Consider the following 17,830-nt stretch of genomic DNA (forward strand, 5'->3'; position numbering starts at 1 on the left):
GGAAGATGCTGGGAGCAGAGGAGAGACCACAGGCTTTTGGCCGGGCGCCCCTCGACGGCTGCAGGCGGCGGGGCTAGTGGCCACAAGGGATGCCCGATTTCCCGATTTTCTGGCTACAAGGGGGAAGGGGGACACCGCACCTGCCCTGCTGCTCGACCCACGGCTCCCGGGACGAGGCAGCTCTTTTCTGGGGACCGGGGCGCGGTCCCGGAGGCGGGAGCAGCGCAAGGTGTCCGCCTGCAGAGGGGAGGAAAGCTCCAGGCTGTCTGACTTGGAAAGCCTCCACTTTCCCACAGCTTTTTCAATCCCCAATACTTTTCACACCCTGTTAGGAGTTAATGCCGCCGAAACCGCTAAACGCTTCCATGCCTGAAGGTACGCCCCGACGGGGGCTGCGCCTCTCGCCCCCCGGGGGCCGGCGGGGCTGCAGCGCCGGGCAGGGGCTCGCTTCCCTATTCGAAATTCCTCGGATGCTTCGAGCCTGGGCTAACTCCTCCGGCCTGTTGCCTTTCTAGGGGAAGGATTCCCGGGATACTTTTTCGGGAAGCGCCGGGGGACGCAGCCGGAGCCGCCCCAGCTCCATGGGGGTATGGCAGACGGCAGCCCCCCGGCGGCTCGGCTGGGGGGGCCGCAGCCAGCCCCTCCGTGAAGCCGGCGGCGGAGAGAGTTCCCGGGGGGCGGAGGGGGGAATAGAAAGCAGGTGAGACCTTGCCTGCAGTCGGTAGATCCCCTTTCTAATTGAATTTTTATTTATTTATTTATTTATTTATTTATTACTTTTTCGGGAGCCCAGACGGGGGAGAGGGGGCAGTCTCGGCGTCTGGCACCTTTCAGACGGACCTCGCCCTTGGTGTGCCCCCAGCCTGATCGCTCTCTCCTCAAGGCCGAGGGCAGGGAGAGGACTGCTCCTTCCCTCATCTCACCGCGACGGTGGCCGACCTGCACCCACGTTGAAAGGCAGAGCCTGGAGGGCACGTTTTCTGCCCGTTTTCCCACTGAAGCCCACCGTGGAAATTCTGGGGGACTTCTCTTGCCACTTCTTTGCCAACCTGCCAACCGCCTCCCCAGCCAAACTGGCTGATTTTGGGGCTGGCTCTGCCTCACCTGGCTTTGGGGCCATGCCGGACCGAAGGAGCATCCCCTGGCGGATGGGTCTCTCCCTTAGGGTGGGCTAAAGAGATTGGAAGCATCACCCCTCAGCTCCACCCGTGCTTCCCTCGAAAGCTTGTGGCGGGGAAGGTAAATCCGTCAGCAACGTGCACTTGGCGGAGGGAGGATGCCCGCACCCCAGCAGCTCCATAAACCCACTTTGGGGCGGGCACAGGAACCAGGCGGATCTCCCCCTGCTCGGTGTGACCTGGGGCCGGGTGTCGGCCGTGTCCTGCCCGGCACTGGGAGGGTTTGGACCTCCTGGCAGTTATTCACGCGGGACAGAGACCCCCGGGGCTAGAACTGGGAGGACCCTCGGGAAGGGATGCTCCGGGCGGGGACGGGGATGTGAAGCGAGCGCTGGAGGGGCCAGCAGCTGGGTGGCCACGGCGGGCCCTCATTACAAGGTGTCACCCGCCGAGAGCTGTCACCGCCTGCTGTCCGCAGGCACAAACCCCCCGCCAGCCGCGGGCAGGTAACAGGCGGCACCGGAGAGCCGCAGATGCCGGCGTGACCCTCCCCGGTCCCCCCCCTCCACAGTCCCCCCTCCGCTCCTGCCCGTCCCCCGCCGCCGCCGCTGCCCCACTCCTCCCGCAGCGGAGCGCCGCAGCACTCGGAGAGAGAAAAGTACCAAACTCATGGTGTGCACAAAGATGGTGTCTTTTTTTTGTTTGTTTGTTTCGAGGCATTTTTATTTTATTTTATTTTATTTTATTTTATTTTATTTTATTTTATTTTATTTTATTTTATTTTATTTTATTTTATTTTATTTTATTTTATTTTATTTTATTTTATTTTATTTTATTTTATTTTATTTTATTTTATTTTATTTTATTTTATTTTATTTTATTTTATTTTATTTTCATTTTATATTTTTTTCATTCCTTTTCATTTCATCCTTTAATCTATTTACTATTCCCGTGCTGGCTCTGTTCCTCTGTTCGTGCCTTCCTGCGCAGGCAGCAGCTCTGCCTGGGGAGGGGTTGTTTCTTAAAACCTAATCGCGCCCTCCCCACAGGTCTGAGAGCAGCAGAGTGGGAGCGACCCCCTCCACCCCCGGCACATCTGTCCCACTTCTCAGGTCCTTCCGTGGGTGCACGGCGGCTCCGCGTGGGCTCAGCGTGGGGGGAAAGGCGCCCCGGGCTGTGCACGGCGAAACACGTGGGGGTGCGTGTGTATAAGTGGCTATACATCTCTGCATATGTGTGTATAAATACCTGCGCATGTACCATTAATATATGCTAAATTAATACAATCGAATATACATTGCATTATTTTAGTTACCTTATTAAATAACAGGAAATTAGTCCTGCAGTTTCCCTTCATTTGCGTCATGAACTCCAAGATCCTCAACAAATAAAAACTGGGGAATATTTAGATATGCTTTTACATATTAAACATAAACAAAAGACATTATACTGTACATATAAACACATATCAACATGGATGTATGGATGCGCATACAAATTTTATTGGAATACTCCAGTATTTAATAGGGCAGGATAGGGCAAGTGATGTGCTATGATGTGATATGACAGAGCGTTCCTTGGCCAGACCCCCCCAGGGCTGGCAGCTCTGACCGACTCCCCCGATTCCCGGCAGGCTCCGGCCACCGCGGCCCCGGCCCGGTCTGGATGTGTCCCGCGAGAAAGGGGCCGTGATTTGCCCGCCGCTCGGCGGGGACTGCGGCGCTGCTGCCCCATGCTCGGGGAGAGCGGGGCAGTGGGAAACGAGCGAGCTGAAAACCGAGATGGCTTCTAGCCTGGGGAGCTTCTGCACGCCGGGAGGATCGGGGGGTCCGCGGCAGTTTGGCGGAGAACGCAGTGAGAGAGTGTCTTTGGTGATTGCATGTGATGTACGGCTTTTCCCCGCAGAAATAAATCTTATCCCAGAAGGCAAGGGGCGCCTGGAGTTATTGGCATATCTCGATATCCCCTCTCCGCCCCCTCCAAAAAAAAAAAAAAAAAAGGACTAAAAAGGAGAAGGACTACTGTAGGAAGTAAGCAAAGGAGCCCCGGGATGAAGTCCTTTCCCGGTGAGTTGCGGAGAGATGAGGGCTGCTTTTCATCCGTACCTCTTTTTCAAAACAGTCCTGTGCCTCCAGTAGTAAGATGTCAGCTCAAAACCGGCGTTACCAAAATTCACGTGGCACAGACCAGATTTTTCAAACACCTTGAGAAATATGAAAGAACAGGCATTTCCCCGCTTTTTTTTTTCTCTCTCTCTCTCTTTTTTTTTTTTTTTTTTTTTTTTTTTTCCTACAACTGCAGGCTGCGGGATACGAAAAATGTGGATAAATGCATCCATCCATCCCTCATGTATAACATGCCAGAACAGCGATTTCAAACCTGAATCGGTAATTCAGCTGACAGTAAAAATAAATAAATAAATAAATAACAACAACAATAAAAGAAAACGGGGAAAAAGAAAACCGCAGTCATTTTGGCTATTTGTTGATATTTTCCCTTCGGTTTCTTGCACGAAGAGCCGAGAGCGGGCAAACAGCAAGGCAGAGGGAGCTGCCGAGCGCCTGGAGCCGGGAGCTGCGAGCTCCCCGCCGTGAGTCGGAGGGCTTTAAGGAGCTCTGCCTTCCCTTGGGGGAGCTGAGGATGGCGTTTCGGGGCAGATACGGGGCCAGGCGGACGGGCAGGCCAGCTCCCCGCAGGGCACGGCTGCCCGCCACGTCGGGGCCGCGCCTCCGGCTCGGCCCCGGGCTGCGCCTCACACGGGGCCAGGAGCAGCAGGCGAGGAGGAAACGAGCGGGCTTGCGGTGGTGAACGGGGAAAGCTCTTAGACAGTAGCGGTCAAGAAGAAGAAGAAGAAGAAGAAGAAGAAGAAGAAGAAGAAGAAGAAGAAGAAGAAGAAGAAATTTAAAAAGAAAGAAAAAAAAAGAAAAATTAAGAAAAAATAAGGTTAAAAAAATAAAAAGAGAGAGAAAAAAGGGGAAAATAAAAAAAGAAAATGGGTGGGGAAAAAGAAAAGAGAAAAGGGAATAAAATATCCTTGTGCACTGGGGGCTGCGGAAGCGGCGCTGGGGCGGGCTGCCCGTGGCTGCGGCGCGGTGCGCAGGGTGGCACCGGCCGTCCCCGGGTGAGGATCCGGCCCCACGCCTTCCCGTGAACGAAACCCGACATCAAAGGGCACGCGATAGGCAATGTGGAGCGCACATGGGAGGCTCGCATGCCTTTTCTGTCAAAACGCGTTTCCTGGTGTTTTTCTCCAGCTCCCCCCACCCCCCCACCCCCACCTTGTCAGCCCTCGGCCCCCGGGACCTTCATGGGACCGGGCAGAAGCAGTAGGGATGTGCAGACCCATGGGATGGGCTGTGCCTGGTCACAGCTCCCAAAGGCAGCCTGGGGAGCCGCTCTGTTCCTCTCTTCCTCCATGGGATGCAGCAACTGGCTGCAAGTAAATAGCCATTGTCATCCAGGGGTGTTTTCAATTATCTTTTTGGGCCTCTGCAGACTTAACTCGTCTTCTGCCACTTTGCTGTGCAACCTGGGCATCAATCCAACATCCACTCTCAAGCTCAGCCTTTGCAATCCATACTTCACCTGCTCCATGTCTACCCCACTGGCCAACTCACTGTGCAGCCAAATGCAGCGACCTCAGGTCCGAGGCCATGATGGATTTTCCACTGCTTCCCCCATTTTGGCCCTCCTGCCTCGCCACTGCTTGTGACCCCTCCCGTGATTTGCCAGGGTCTGGAGGCATGGTGCGATCTGAGGTGGGTTGTAGTGGGAAACTGAAGGGCATTTTAAGGCTCTGAGCTGCCTGGGAGTGGAAGGGAGGCAAGAAATGAAATTAAGACCATTTAGCTCTGTATGAGTATTCATGAAAACAGTTTCATAAGCATTTTAGGCAATAAATTAAAGAAAGTTCTTATTTGGGATGGAACCAGGAATTTGTAGTATATTAGAATTACAGTTTGTTTCTATCAATTTTTAGATTCCTTTTCATTCACTCACACTGCAATGTGTAGGGAGATTACAAACAGAGCAGGATGTGTGTGTGCACCCATTTTTACACTGCAGTATACTACAGTAAATACTACATATTAATATGTAGTGCACATAATATGTGTGCATTCATTTCTCATTGCCACAATGAGTCTCGGGAAAAACGTATATTCAGAGGCGGTTCCAAGGTGCAGTATTTAAGAGGAATTACTGCACTACTTCATACCGTCTACACCTAGAAAACTACTATTACGTAACTGGGACACAAGTCCAGCTCACAAACATGCCATCACTGGGGATTAGGTGGAAATCTGGTGTTTAAATGCAAACTGTCTTTTTCATATCATCGTGGCTTTACCAAGTAACCCCCCAGGCACCAGGGAAGTCTCTGAGATGCCTGAAGTTCTGCTCTGCACATGCACTGAAGCCTTTTGGTCTTGACAGGGCTAAGTGTGTATCTCACACCTAATCCCATCCGGATTCACAGACAAAGCATTCCTCCTCTGGAGAAGCCTGCTCTGACAGTGCACATGCAATACACACTCACACAGGCAAGCTCTGCACAAAACACAGTGGTACTGCAGCATGGAAGGAAAATGCCAGCACAGAGAGTGCAGGCAGCCCCATTTTGTACAGCAGCCTACTAATCATGCACAACTCGAGTCCAGGAATAGGTCTGTCTCCTTCATCTGCTTTTGGGAGTTAACTGCCACATCTCCTGTCACTGCCCCAGAAGCATGTAGCTTCTGGGATAGCAGGCATCCAAAGGGTGGGAGAACAAATAGTTCTACCCCATGTGTAGGAAATCAAGTGGGGAAGGCAGGAAACCAACATGACTGAGCAAGGCCCTGCTGGTCAAATTGAAGTGCAAGAAGGAGATACACAGGCAGTGGAAGAAAGGACACACAGCCTGGGAAGAGCATAGGCATGTAGTCTGGGTGTGCAGGGATGGGATCAGGAAAGCCAAGGCATGGATGGAACTGAGCTTGGCAAGGGATGCAAAGAATAACAGGAAAAGATGCTATAGGTGCAGGTCAGAAAAGAAAGGCCAAGGAGAGCAGATAGATGAGAAGGGAAAACGTAACTACAGGCATGGAGAAGGTTGAGGTACTCTATGAGTTCTATGCCTCAAGCTTCACTGCTAGTCAGGCTTCCCACACCTCTCTAGTCCCTGACCCTCTAGGCAGGGTCTTGGGGAGCAAAGCCCTACCCATTGTAAGTGAAGAGCAGGCCTGAGACCACTTGATGCAACTAAGCAACTACAAGTCTGTGGGACATGATGACATGCATCCCAAGGTCCTGAGGGAACTATCTGATGGAGTTGCCAAGACTCTCCCCAGCATATGGGCCCCTCGCTACAAGAAGGACATCGAGGTGCTTGAGCGGGTCCAGAGAAGGGCGACAAAGCTGGTGAGGGGCCTGGAGAACAAGTCCTACGAGGAGAGGCTGAGGGAGCTGGGCTTGTTCAGCCTGGAGAAGAGGAGGCTCAGGGGCGACCTTATCGCTCTCTATAGGTACCTCAAGGGAGGCTGTAGTGAGGTGGGGGTTGGCCTGTTCTCCCACGTGCCTGGTGACAGGATGAGGGGGAATGGGCTTAAGTTGCACCAGGGGAGTTTTAGGTTAGATGTTAGGAAGAACTTCTTTACTGAAAGGGTTGTGAGGCATTGGAACAGGCTGCCCAGGGAAGTGGTGGAGTCACCATCCCTGGAAGTCTTCAAAAGACGTTTAGATGTAGAGCTTAGGGATATGGTTTAGTGGGGACTGCTAGCGTTAGGTCAGAGGTTGGACTCGATGATCTTGAGGTCTCTTCCAACCTAGAAATTCTGTGATTCTATATTTGAAAACTCATGGCAGTCGGATGAAGTCCTGAGTGACTGGAAAAAGGGACTGTTCTGCCCTCGTGAGGCCTCACCTGGAGTGCTGTGTCCAGGTCTGGAGCCCTCAGTACAGGAAGGATGTATGGCTATTACAGAAGGTCCAGAGGAGGGCCATGAAGATGGTCAGAGGGCTGGAGCACCTCTACTATGAAGAAATACTGAGAGAGATGGGGATGTCCAGCCTGGAGAAGAGAAGGCTCTGGAGGGACCTCATTGCAACCTTTCAGTACTTAAAAGGGTCTTATAAAAATGATGAAGAGGGACTTTTTTACACAGGCAGATAGTGATAGAACAAGGGGGAATGGTTTTAAATTAAAGAGGGGAGATTTAGATTAAATGTTAGGGGAAAATTCTTCACTCACAGGGGGGTGAAGAACAGGTTGCCCAGAGAAGCTGTGGATGCTCCATTCTTGGCCAGGTTGGATGGGGCTTTGAGCAACCTGGTCTAGTGGGAGGTATCCCTGCCCATGGCATGGATGGTCTTTAAGGTCACTTCCAATGCAAACCATTCTGTGATTCTATGATGATTCTTCAAATCCGCTTTGGTTTGCATAGCACAACTAGAGGTTCTGTGCCTCCTGTCTCCCCCCTTCTTCTGTAACAATGTAGGAACAGCTTCTACCCAGATGTCAATGTACCTTTGCAGAGGAACGAAAAAGAGCCCCCCAGGGCCTCTGGGAACATCCAATTAACCATCACACCATTGTTACCTTTTTGCAAGAAAAAAAAAAAGAAGAGGAGAGAAGAGGAGAGAAGAGAAGAGAAGAGAAGAGAAGAGAAGAGAAGAGAAGAGAAGAGAAGAGAAGAGAAGAGAAGAGAAGAGAAGAGAAGAGAAGAGAAGAGAAGAGAAGAGAAGAGAAGAGAAGAGAAGAGAAGAGAAGAGAAGAGAAAAGAAAAGAAAAGAAAAGAAAAGAAAAGAAAAGAAAAGAAAAGAAAAGAAAAGAAAAGAAAAGAAAAGAAAAGAAAAGAAAAGAAAAGAAAAGAAAAGAAAAGAAAAGAAAAGAAAAAGAAGAAAATAAAGGAGCATTTTTTATTTAGTTTCTGATAGAATAATTTTATTCTCCACCACCACAATGCAGGATAGAAGGATGCTGCTTAAGTGGATATAGCTGGCATGAGCACACTGCAGCTGAAGACCCAGGGAAGTGCATCTGTGTTGCTTATGTGGAAGAAGTCAAAGGCCAAAACCCTCACACCTATAAGCTCCTGAGGCTATTGGCACTTCTGCTTGAATAATGAATAGAGCATAGGATCCAAAACGTGTAATTTTAAAGCAGTCTGAGCCAAGTCTTCCTTCTGTACATGTCAGTACAGCCTGTCAAAGAAATTTATTCCAATAAATATTTTCAGAGTCCAGCGATAGTGCTGAAATGGAAATCATAGCTCTTTATGCTGGCAGCCACACTGGTGTTTCCTAGAATTCGCACAGCTGATCAATAGGGGATGTTTTCTGAGGAGGTACAGTTTCTGGTAAAGAAAGGAAGAGGAAATGCAGCAGTATGGTTCGTGCGCCCAAGGCCTTAATCTCCCCCAATCCCACCCCCCATAAAATTAACCACACAATTTGTAATCATTCATAACAGTTGGAATTGTCTTGACTTTTAAAAGGCTTTTCTCATTAACCAACCCTTTTTTCCTTGTAAAGCATATTATTGATCTTAATATGCAGAAAATACCATAGCTAGCAACTCATAATGTCTGTGCCATTTTTGTTAAACAATGAGAATTGATGAGGTTTGGCAGGACATTAAAATATTTAACATTATAGCTTTGAGAAGGCTTTTATGTGTCTGTACTAATAGGAAAATCTTTTAACAGGAAAAATGTTTTTCTCTGCCTCTCTAAAATCTTCAGTGAGGGCTGATTCTGTTTGTATTAAACCCAATGGGAGGTTTCTTACTGACTTCAAAGCAAGCCAAAAGGAATTCCAGTTTGGAAAATCATTGCTAGACACAAATCTGAGCCTTTTAGTCACATGACCAGTGCAATTTAAGTTACAGAATCACAGAATCACAGAATTTCTAGGTTGGAAGAGACCTCAAGATCATCGAGTCCAACCTCTGACCTAACGCTAACAGTCCCCATTAAACCATATCCCTAAGCTCTACATCTAAACGTCTTTTAAAGACTTCCAGGGATGGTGACTCCACCACTTCCCTGGGAAGCCCATTCCAATGTCTAACAACCCTTTCGGTAAAGAAGTTCTTCCTAATATCTAACCTAAAACTCCCCTGGCGCAACTTAAGCCCATTCCCCCTCGTCCTGTCACCAGGCACGTGGGAGAATAGACCAACCCCCACCTCGCTACAGCCTCCTTTAAGGTATCTGTAGAGAGCAATAAGGTCACCCCTGAGCCTCCTCTTCTCCAGGCTGAACAAGCCCAGCTCCCTCAGCCTCTCCTCGTAGGACTTGTTCTCCAGGCCCCTCACCAGCTTTGTCGCCCTTCTCTGGACCCGCTCAAGCACCTCGATGTCCTTCTTGTAGCGAGGGGCCCAAAACTGAACACAAGAGTCAAGGTGCGGCCTCACCAGAGCCGAGTACAGGGGGACGATCACCTCCCTAGCCCTGCTGGTCACACTGTTCCTGATACAAGCCAGGATGCTGTTGGCCTTCTTGGCCACCTGAGCACACTGCTGGCTCATATTCAGCCAACTATCCACCATCACTCCCAGGTCCTTCTCTGCCTGGCAGCTCTCCAACCACTCATCTCCTAGCCTGTAGCTCTGCTTGGGGTTATTGCACCCCAGGTGGAGGACCCGGCACTTGGCCTTGTTGAACTTCATGCAGTTGACCTCAGCCCATCGGTGCAGCCTATCCAGATCCTCCTGCAGAGCTTTCCTACCCTCGAGCAGATCGACACATGCGCATAGCTTGGTGTCATCTGCAAACTTACTGAGGGTACACTCAATGCCCTCGTCCAGATCATTGATGAAGATATTAAAGAGGACCGGCCCCATTTTATTACACACCCCAACACTTCAGGAAGCATCTGGGGCCAGTACATTTGGCTTTGCCCGAAAAGCTTGGGTTGTACAGCTCCTGCACCATCCTGTCATTTGAAGCATGTGAGATGGACCAGGTGCCACCCCACGTGGAGCTGCCAGCCTGTAGTACACCCCTCAAGAGCCTGATTTTTGAGACATATTTTTATTTATTTTAACTGTCCAGCTCTCTGTTCTTGCTATCCAAGAGATGACCAGCTTTGGGGGGTTCAGCTGTGGCGCTGTGGGGTCTTCTCTGTCTTTGCATCATTATTCATAGGGTGCAGGACTCAGGGGAAGCACTACAGGAGGCAGGAGGGCATTCAAACACCAGGCCATTGCTTCATAGATCAAGGGGTATTTGCCAGCCAGATGATTTGCCACACCTCTGTCCATGGCTGCTGAAGGGCTTTGGTAGAACCCCTGAAAAACAGAGTCATCATCACCCCTGGGGCTGTAAGGGCATCTCCAGGTGCTTCTCCTTCCTGGTAACCCAGCCAGGTGCACACCAGCACTGAGTCTGTCACCTGCAGTGTGTCTGTCCTCTGTCTGTGTGTCCTTGCATTCAAAATGCAGTGGCAGCTGGGCAGAAGGACAAACCTTTAGGCTATCTGGGTAGCTTTAAAGAAGGATGTGACAGACAGGAGACTTCAAAGTCCATGCTTATCCTTGTCTTTCAGTAATGAACCAACATTCACGTGAAGACACTCCAGTCCTCTGGGCACCTCAAGCATGAAGGTCCTTTGTTCCACTCTTCTAAAGGCTCTACACTCAGGAGCCCATTCAGGCCTCTCGGACGTTTTGCAACTTAAAAAAAAAAAAAAAAAAAAAGCTGGCACTAGTTCCCATACTCCATTTGATCCATGAACCTCACTCACAAGTCTTCCAGAGGTGAGTAATTTAGTTATGAGCATCACATTATTTGTGAAGGTCAGATTTGCTCTGTCATTTGAAATCTTCCCTTCACCCCCAGAAGGACAGCACCTCATAAATGCCAGCAGGAAAAGAACAAAATGTAAGATTGGTAACCAGTAATCACATTTATTCCCATACATAACAAGCTCAAACTCTGGGATCTTTGAATAGATTTTTCCATATTGGACTCTTTGTTTGGATGTGGTTTTCCTGATGTATCCTAGTAACATGTTTAGTTAATTTATATTGTGTGTATGTGTAGACAGATATACACACATCCATATGTATGCACACACATAGTCCTCATTAAGTAAGTGTTAAACCTCCCACAGCAGAACTGGGTTTGGGGGGCAGTCGGGCTGGAAACTCGCAGTCTGTTCCCTTTTACTGAAGGGTACCGCAGGGACGGCTCCAGGGGGACACACACAGCCCCCAGGGGGAACACGGACCCCTGCGCCTCAGTGTGAAGGTTGCTCTGACGTATGGACTCCGGGTGGGATGGAAATCCTAGTTTAATGCTGGAGTGACTGCAGTGCCGTGCTCTCAAGTCTTCTGGAGGGCGTGTGTTCACAGCCCCCCTGCCTGACTGGCATGTGCAGAAGGCAACATGCTTGGCCAGCCCCCAGTAGCAGAGGGGCTGCTTGCTTGTAGTGTCAGCAAGTACATGGGTGGCATGAGGACTCGATCCTTAGCTTGTTAGAGCATCTTGGCTGTTGCAAGACAACATCCAAACCCAGAAACACTTGGCAGATGATGAAAAGAAGAGCGATTCTCCATATTTCATAGCAAAGCATAAGTATAACCTACTTATTTTGTTAGAAGATTCTCTTTCGAAGGTCTCAGTACTGGACTGTGTGTGTCTATAAACAAAGAAGAGATGGTTACAACACACATTCTTGGAAAGCCTACGTACTCCTTATCCTCTTTTTATCCAGGCCCACAACTGGATTGCAGAGATGAGATGATGGAGAATGAGGAACCGGCTGTGAACAAGCTGCTTCCCAGGCACTCCTGGCATGATCACCCTGTGCCTGTGAACAGTGTTTCTAGGCAGTAATAAAATGATGTGGTACGTAAAGCTGGAAGCACCAAGCCCTGCACAGTCATATCTACTCAACAGCAAAGCTCCTATTTGCTCCAAGAATTCTGCCTACTTAAGGACTTAAGAGCCAGGGCTAGGAGCAAAGAAAAGAGTATTCATAATTTTCTTCATAGCTGGTTTAGAGAAAGCCAACTGCTTTCTACAGCCTTGCCAAAACTAAGAGGAGATGGTCTGAGGTTAAGAAACATGCGGGATGATTTTCATACCAAATGTGAAAAATGAGAAATTGCTTTAACATATAGTAACTTGCCATAAAAATGTGATCCGTGTTCCCTTCCAACTTTAAAAGGAAACTTTATAAAGTCTACAGCCTTTGATTTGTTAAGGTAACTTTATAGTTATTTTTGTAATTCAGAGATTTGTGAGAAAATATAATGGAACACTTGATGTTTTTATGATCTCGATTATCACTTCATTGTATAAGTATTTGCTTAATGAAACATACAGTAAAACACTGTAAAACCTGTTGCAATGTATTCAATATCTTTTGGAATTAATAGAAAAATTACAAGATTGAAAAAAAGCACTATTTTTTATTTTATTTTATAAAAAAGTTACTTGACTGCACAGTTCTTTATTTTCTCATTTATTTTATACGTATTTGAAGAAAAGTGTTTGTTGCACTATCTAACACTAAAAACTGATGCTGTTATTTATATTTTAAGGAAAAAAATAAACCTGTTTGCACTTTGATTTCTGTCATTCCTGGTGAGTGATTCTTCTGGAATAAACATAGCTCTAACACATGTAAACAACACAGGAAATTAATAACAAAATTCTTTGGATTTATTTCAGATGCCACATACTTTATGTAAATATATGTGGCTTTCAATTTCAATGATTTTCCAGTAAGTAATAAACTTTGCTCATTAACCTCCTTTTAAACTAAACATTTATTACTTTGTAAGTGTTATTTCAACTAAATCAAGTGGATATGCTTTGTAAATTAATGCAACAGATCTGTTCAACCAGAGAAGTAGGATGGCTTCTTTTGAGTTGGGCAAACTGTGAGTTTCTATTTAAACTTCAACGGAGTGGGATGCAGTTTAATATGTTGATTTTTTTTTAATGTAAAAAGGTTGATAATATCTTTATTTATTTATATATTTGAATTAACCTACATTTTCCTCATTAGCTCAGTGACATAAAACGGGAAAATTCCCAAAAGTTGAATAAAGTTACGTATATCTGCACTGTGAACCTTGTCCTAGTATTTCACAGAATTGGCTTGGTGGATTATTTTTCTTACCCAATGTGATCAGTCAACATTTTCCTGGCATGATGAATGGGGTCCTTTACTTAAATGGAGTCTTCTTTAGTTTACTGTTTTTAGAATATAAAGACAAAAATGCTTTGCATTTTCTGTATGGAAAAAATGAATACTAAGAAGCATTCTGCTTTCATATTTATATATTATTCATATAGAGGTTTAATTGCTGAAAAGTTGTCAGCACTGGGCTCTGTGGTGACGCTTGGAAGTACCAGTCCCCAGGGTGTGGAAGAAACCCTGCCATGCCATGAAGGTTTGATCTGGGACACAGCAGGACCTTGGAGGCCCTTACTTACCCAAGAACTAGGAGCAAACTGAACCTAGGGCCAGGGTCACATGAGAGCCTGCCACTTCTGAACCCGAATTAGACAGAGGTGCTCAGGCAGTGTCAGCTCGTTTTCCACACAGGAGCCTGGAGGAGGCGGGTGGTGGCATAGCATGGGCATCTCCACTTTCGGGGGCTGCAAGCACATGTAGAGGCTGCCAGCTCTGGGGCCAGTGGGAGTTATTTCCTTGCTCTGACCACGTCAGATATCAGCGCACAGCTGAGTATTCAACATGAGTACTAGGCTTCTGGATTTTATCTCTTAATGAGGCACAGGCTATCCTGGGGGGACAGTGAATCATCACATTTCTCAAGCACTAGATCGCAACCAGCAGCACTCATTTCAGGAATTGTGTTGGCTGGGATTCTGCACGAGGCGACATTAGCTCTGATTACAGAAGTCAAGCACTAAAATCTATTAACTCAGCCGTAAGAGTTTTCAGTTTCTTTTGTTATTATTTTGTTTGGTTCAATTGGATTTGCTTCAGACATGACTCATTTCCACTTCCTGCATCTCCACAATAGTTCCTGCAAAACCCTCAGCCATGGAGCATGGCTTGCACCCACTTCAAACGCAGAGCGTTTCTATTTTTCATACTGAGGCTTCATCTAAATTAAACATGGCAGGCCAGAGGGTATGCAGTACACATCCTTGGTTCCCTTAGTAGACTGAAAAAAAAAAAAAAAAAAAAAAAAAAAAAAAAGAACTCCAAAGCAAGCAGAGAGAGAGAGAGAGAGAGACGTGGAAAGAAAAAAATTCCTCTGGATATATAAAAGAAGTCAAATTCCAAAGTTCACAGGAAGCCAAATTCCCCAGGCACGAGAAAAGTGACATTATCCAAACCAAGCCTCAACACAGCATGGAAATGTGATGAAGAGTATGGCTGGTATTCTCAGCAAGGCTATAGACATGTATGTAAATACAATCAAATTGGGAACACATTATAGGGATTAAAGAGATCTGCGTAGTACTAGAAGAAAGAAGCAGCAGATGTAACTGTTAGCAATAAAGGAAGGGATTTCTGGCCGAAGTTCAAGATTTTCTTGCACCCAAGCTCATTGTTGCAAATGAATCTGGACACAGTAAATAATTTGTAGTGACTTGTAGATCCAACATCTTTCTGTTGTTGTTCATGAGCTAGCTACCATTTACTAACATGCTGATTTTTATAAATGAGTTCCTTCAGCAAACACATAACACAGATGTATTCCCATCTAGGCAGTGTCACTGCTCTATTAAACTAAGCCATTACAGTGGCTGCGAGACGAGTGGTGACCAAAAAGTGTTGATGACCAAAGATGCCCCAAAACTTCTGAGCCCTGGGCGGCCAATGTCCAGCACCTGAGAGGCACGAACACCCATAAGGCTCATCTTCAAGGTTCAAAGAGTCCCAGGCATCCTGCCTCACATCAATCTCCCAGTGAAAGAGGGGAGGCACCAGACAGGGAAGGGCACCTCGGTGGAACACTCTCTGGCCTGGGAGACAAGCTCCATCAGGATAACTCAACACTGATTTTAATTTCTTGGTGTCTGTGACCAGAGGTCTCTGACCCACTTAGCAGCTGGTATTAAAGTCATTAAAATAGGGCAGTGTAATTAGAAAATCTTGCCAGGCCAAGACAGGCATAACAAAAGTGATAAATATCGTTTCAACTTTCACATATAGTTGAAAGCATCCTGAACATACAAGAGTGCTCAGCCAAAATCAACCCGGAATTAAGATTCATCTTGACAAGCCTTTTCCTTTTACTAGTCACCTGAGAAATATCAACTACATTTTCCACATTTTGAATTTTGTGTTCCTGTCTGTACTTTGTGAAGACCAAAAGCCTGATGGCTTTGGGAAACACAATGGAATCTTTCAGTATCCAACATACTTCACTGGTCCCCACAAGAAATGGATGACAACACATTCTGACAACTAAATTAGTGAAAAACAGGAATGCCCATGCTGATGATGGTACTCTGTCTTGCTGCCTGTGATAAGGGAGTCTTTCTCTTGTGATGTTCAGTGATCCTGAAGGACAGAAACACTGGGAGACAGAGGAAGAAATACCAAATATCTTCTGTCCATCCTTGCTTTTAAGGGAAATAAGCCTTAATAAGGGCAGCAGCAGAACTTCCAAACCTGGGGAAAAAAAGGAACAATGGACAAACTTCTCGCCTTAAATACAGAAAATCTATGAATAAATAAATGAGTGGGATATTTATCACTGAGTTAGTTGATTATCTCTCTCTCAAGCTGTATGAGCTAATTTTGCTGGCTGCACACAGCTTTTTGGCAAGGTTTTCAACCTTTTCCTCTGAGATATCCACAGAAGATCCAGTTATATTAGCAACTGATACCACATTGACTGCTTAGCTTGGTGTGAAACTTTATGGCTGTCATCAGGACAAGTAGAGAAGTTGTTTTTGCAGGTGATTTTATAAGAGCAACTGTGAGCTAGGATGGGTGAGAAAAATGAAGGTTTCACACTTGTGCCTGCACACAAGAAACAGGTGTGCTACTGCATTTCAGGAGAAATGCAAGGGGAGTTTCTCTGGTTCCCAGCAGGGTCTTCTATGTTGATGCCATAGGCCCTGCTGGAAGATAACTGGCATCTTGAGCAATCAGTTTTGTCTCAGCCCTAAGAGACTGCTGCGAATCTCCAACCATCTGCAAACCCATTCCATCCTGCCGCTCCATCCTGCCGTGCTTGCTGCCAGCCACAGCGTCGTCTCAGTCTGAGCCCACACCACAGCCTGAGCTCTCCTCTTCCTCACCCGGGGAATGGCAGTAGATAAAACATCAATACGGTATGACTATTTGTTCTATTTATTGCTCAAAAGAAAAGTCCTGCTTTTATTTTTGTAAGATCCTGTACTGATCCCAAAAAAGTACTGATCCCAGTACTTTTATTTTTGTAAGATCCTGTTCTGCAGAACAACAACAACAACAAAAAACGCAGATAAATGAATCCGTATTATATATAGGTTTGCATTGCTCTTTTTAAGCCTTAAGGCCTACATTTGAGTATTTCTAGTAATGATCCAGGATGCTAAACAATTTTTAATATCTTATTACAAAAGCTTTTCAGCTTGCTTTTAACAAAAGGAAAAGCTGGATTAACATATGAAGCCTGAAATATTGCCAACTATAAAAGAACATCACTCTTTTTCTTTTCTTTTTTTTTAATTATCTGAAATGCTTCTGAATTCCCAACATAGCTATTGGGATCCAAGGTTATGATCTAAGAGAAAAGATATGTTCATTTAATTAAAGTAGCCCTTCACATTTATTTTTTTTAAAGTTACTTTCAAAACATTCATATCAGTGTTTATGAGCTTTGGGAGGACAAGGAGCTCTGGGGATTGCTAATGACATACAGATAACCATATGGTCCTCTCACCTCCACTGTTTTCTCTGGGACTAATCCTTCCCTGTCTGTGCCATATGCAAAGGAATAGAAATGTATGTCTCTGTTATGGAGCTTTGTAGCCTTTGGCAACAAAGCATCAAATAGTTCTGTTACAGATGGGAGATGGAGGCACAGGATGTGAGCTGATTTGACACCCACTGCAGATTGGTGGCAAAGCTTGTCCCAGAGCGGTGCTGTCCACAGTGACCTGTGCTAGGTGTGAAACATTATCACTTGAAACTGCTGACTCCTTCACAGCCCTTTGTTACTGCAGATGTAAAGAATGGGGAAACATCCATGGATTTCAGTGATTTTTCATTTCACTGGGAAGTTGGGCATATCAGCAGCAGCATGATTAAAACAGAGCAATAAGAATTTATCATGTAATTCTTATTTAATAAGAGATCAATTCAGTTGCAGCCCAGCGTCAAACAAGTGCCTTCAAAGCAATGCTCCAGTCACTGTTTGGGGGCTGTGTGTTACAGTCCCAGTATGGAGCACTCTCACCTGGAGCTCAGTTTTACCTGCCATGCTGGCAAAGCGAACAGCAGGCTGAATAAAAGAGCCAAAGCAGCAAGACAGCACAAAGAAATCCATACAGAGAGATCTCTGGCTTTCACCAGTCAAATGGAAAAATGGTTTGATTTTCTTTTCTTCCTCAAAAGTTAAACCATGCTGACCTCCCTCAGAGCCACAGCTGTACTCACGAGGTCTAGCTCCGTGCCTAATTACCAGAACGCAGTCTATGATGGAGCCTATTTTTAAATAACTTCCCTTCCATATTTGAAATCAAAGAGAGAGTATGTGATGTAAAGAACAGTCTAGGTCCAAATAAAGTTTTAAAACTATAAGA

General features: G+C 46.3%; 1 long non-coding RNA gene across 1 annotated transcript in view; it reads left to right on the top strand.

The window, feature by feature from the left end:
* LOC309877694 overlaps positions 1–12,585 on the top strand; it is a 21,403-nt gene extending 8,818 nt beyond the window's left edge. The window contains exons 3-4 of the long non-coding RNA XR_014317411.1: positions 10,647–10,857; positions 11,817–12,585. This is a non-coding gene — a long non-coding RNA (uncharacterized lncRNA). The remainder of the gene's footprint in view (positions 1–10,646; positions 10,858–11,816) is intronic.
* The last annotated feature ends 5,245 nt before the right edge of the window (positions 12,586–17,830 follow it).

Source organism: Aythya marila, assembly GCF_965140915.1.
Source record: "Aythya marila genome assembly, chromosome: 4".
In the NCBI taxonomy this organism is placed as follows: Eukaryota; Metazoa; Chordata; class Aves; order Anseriformes; family Anatidae; genus Aythya; species Aythya marila.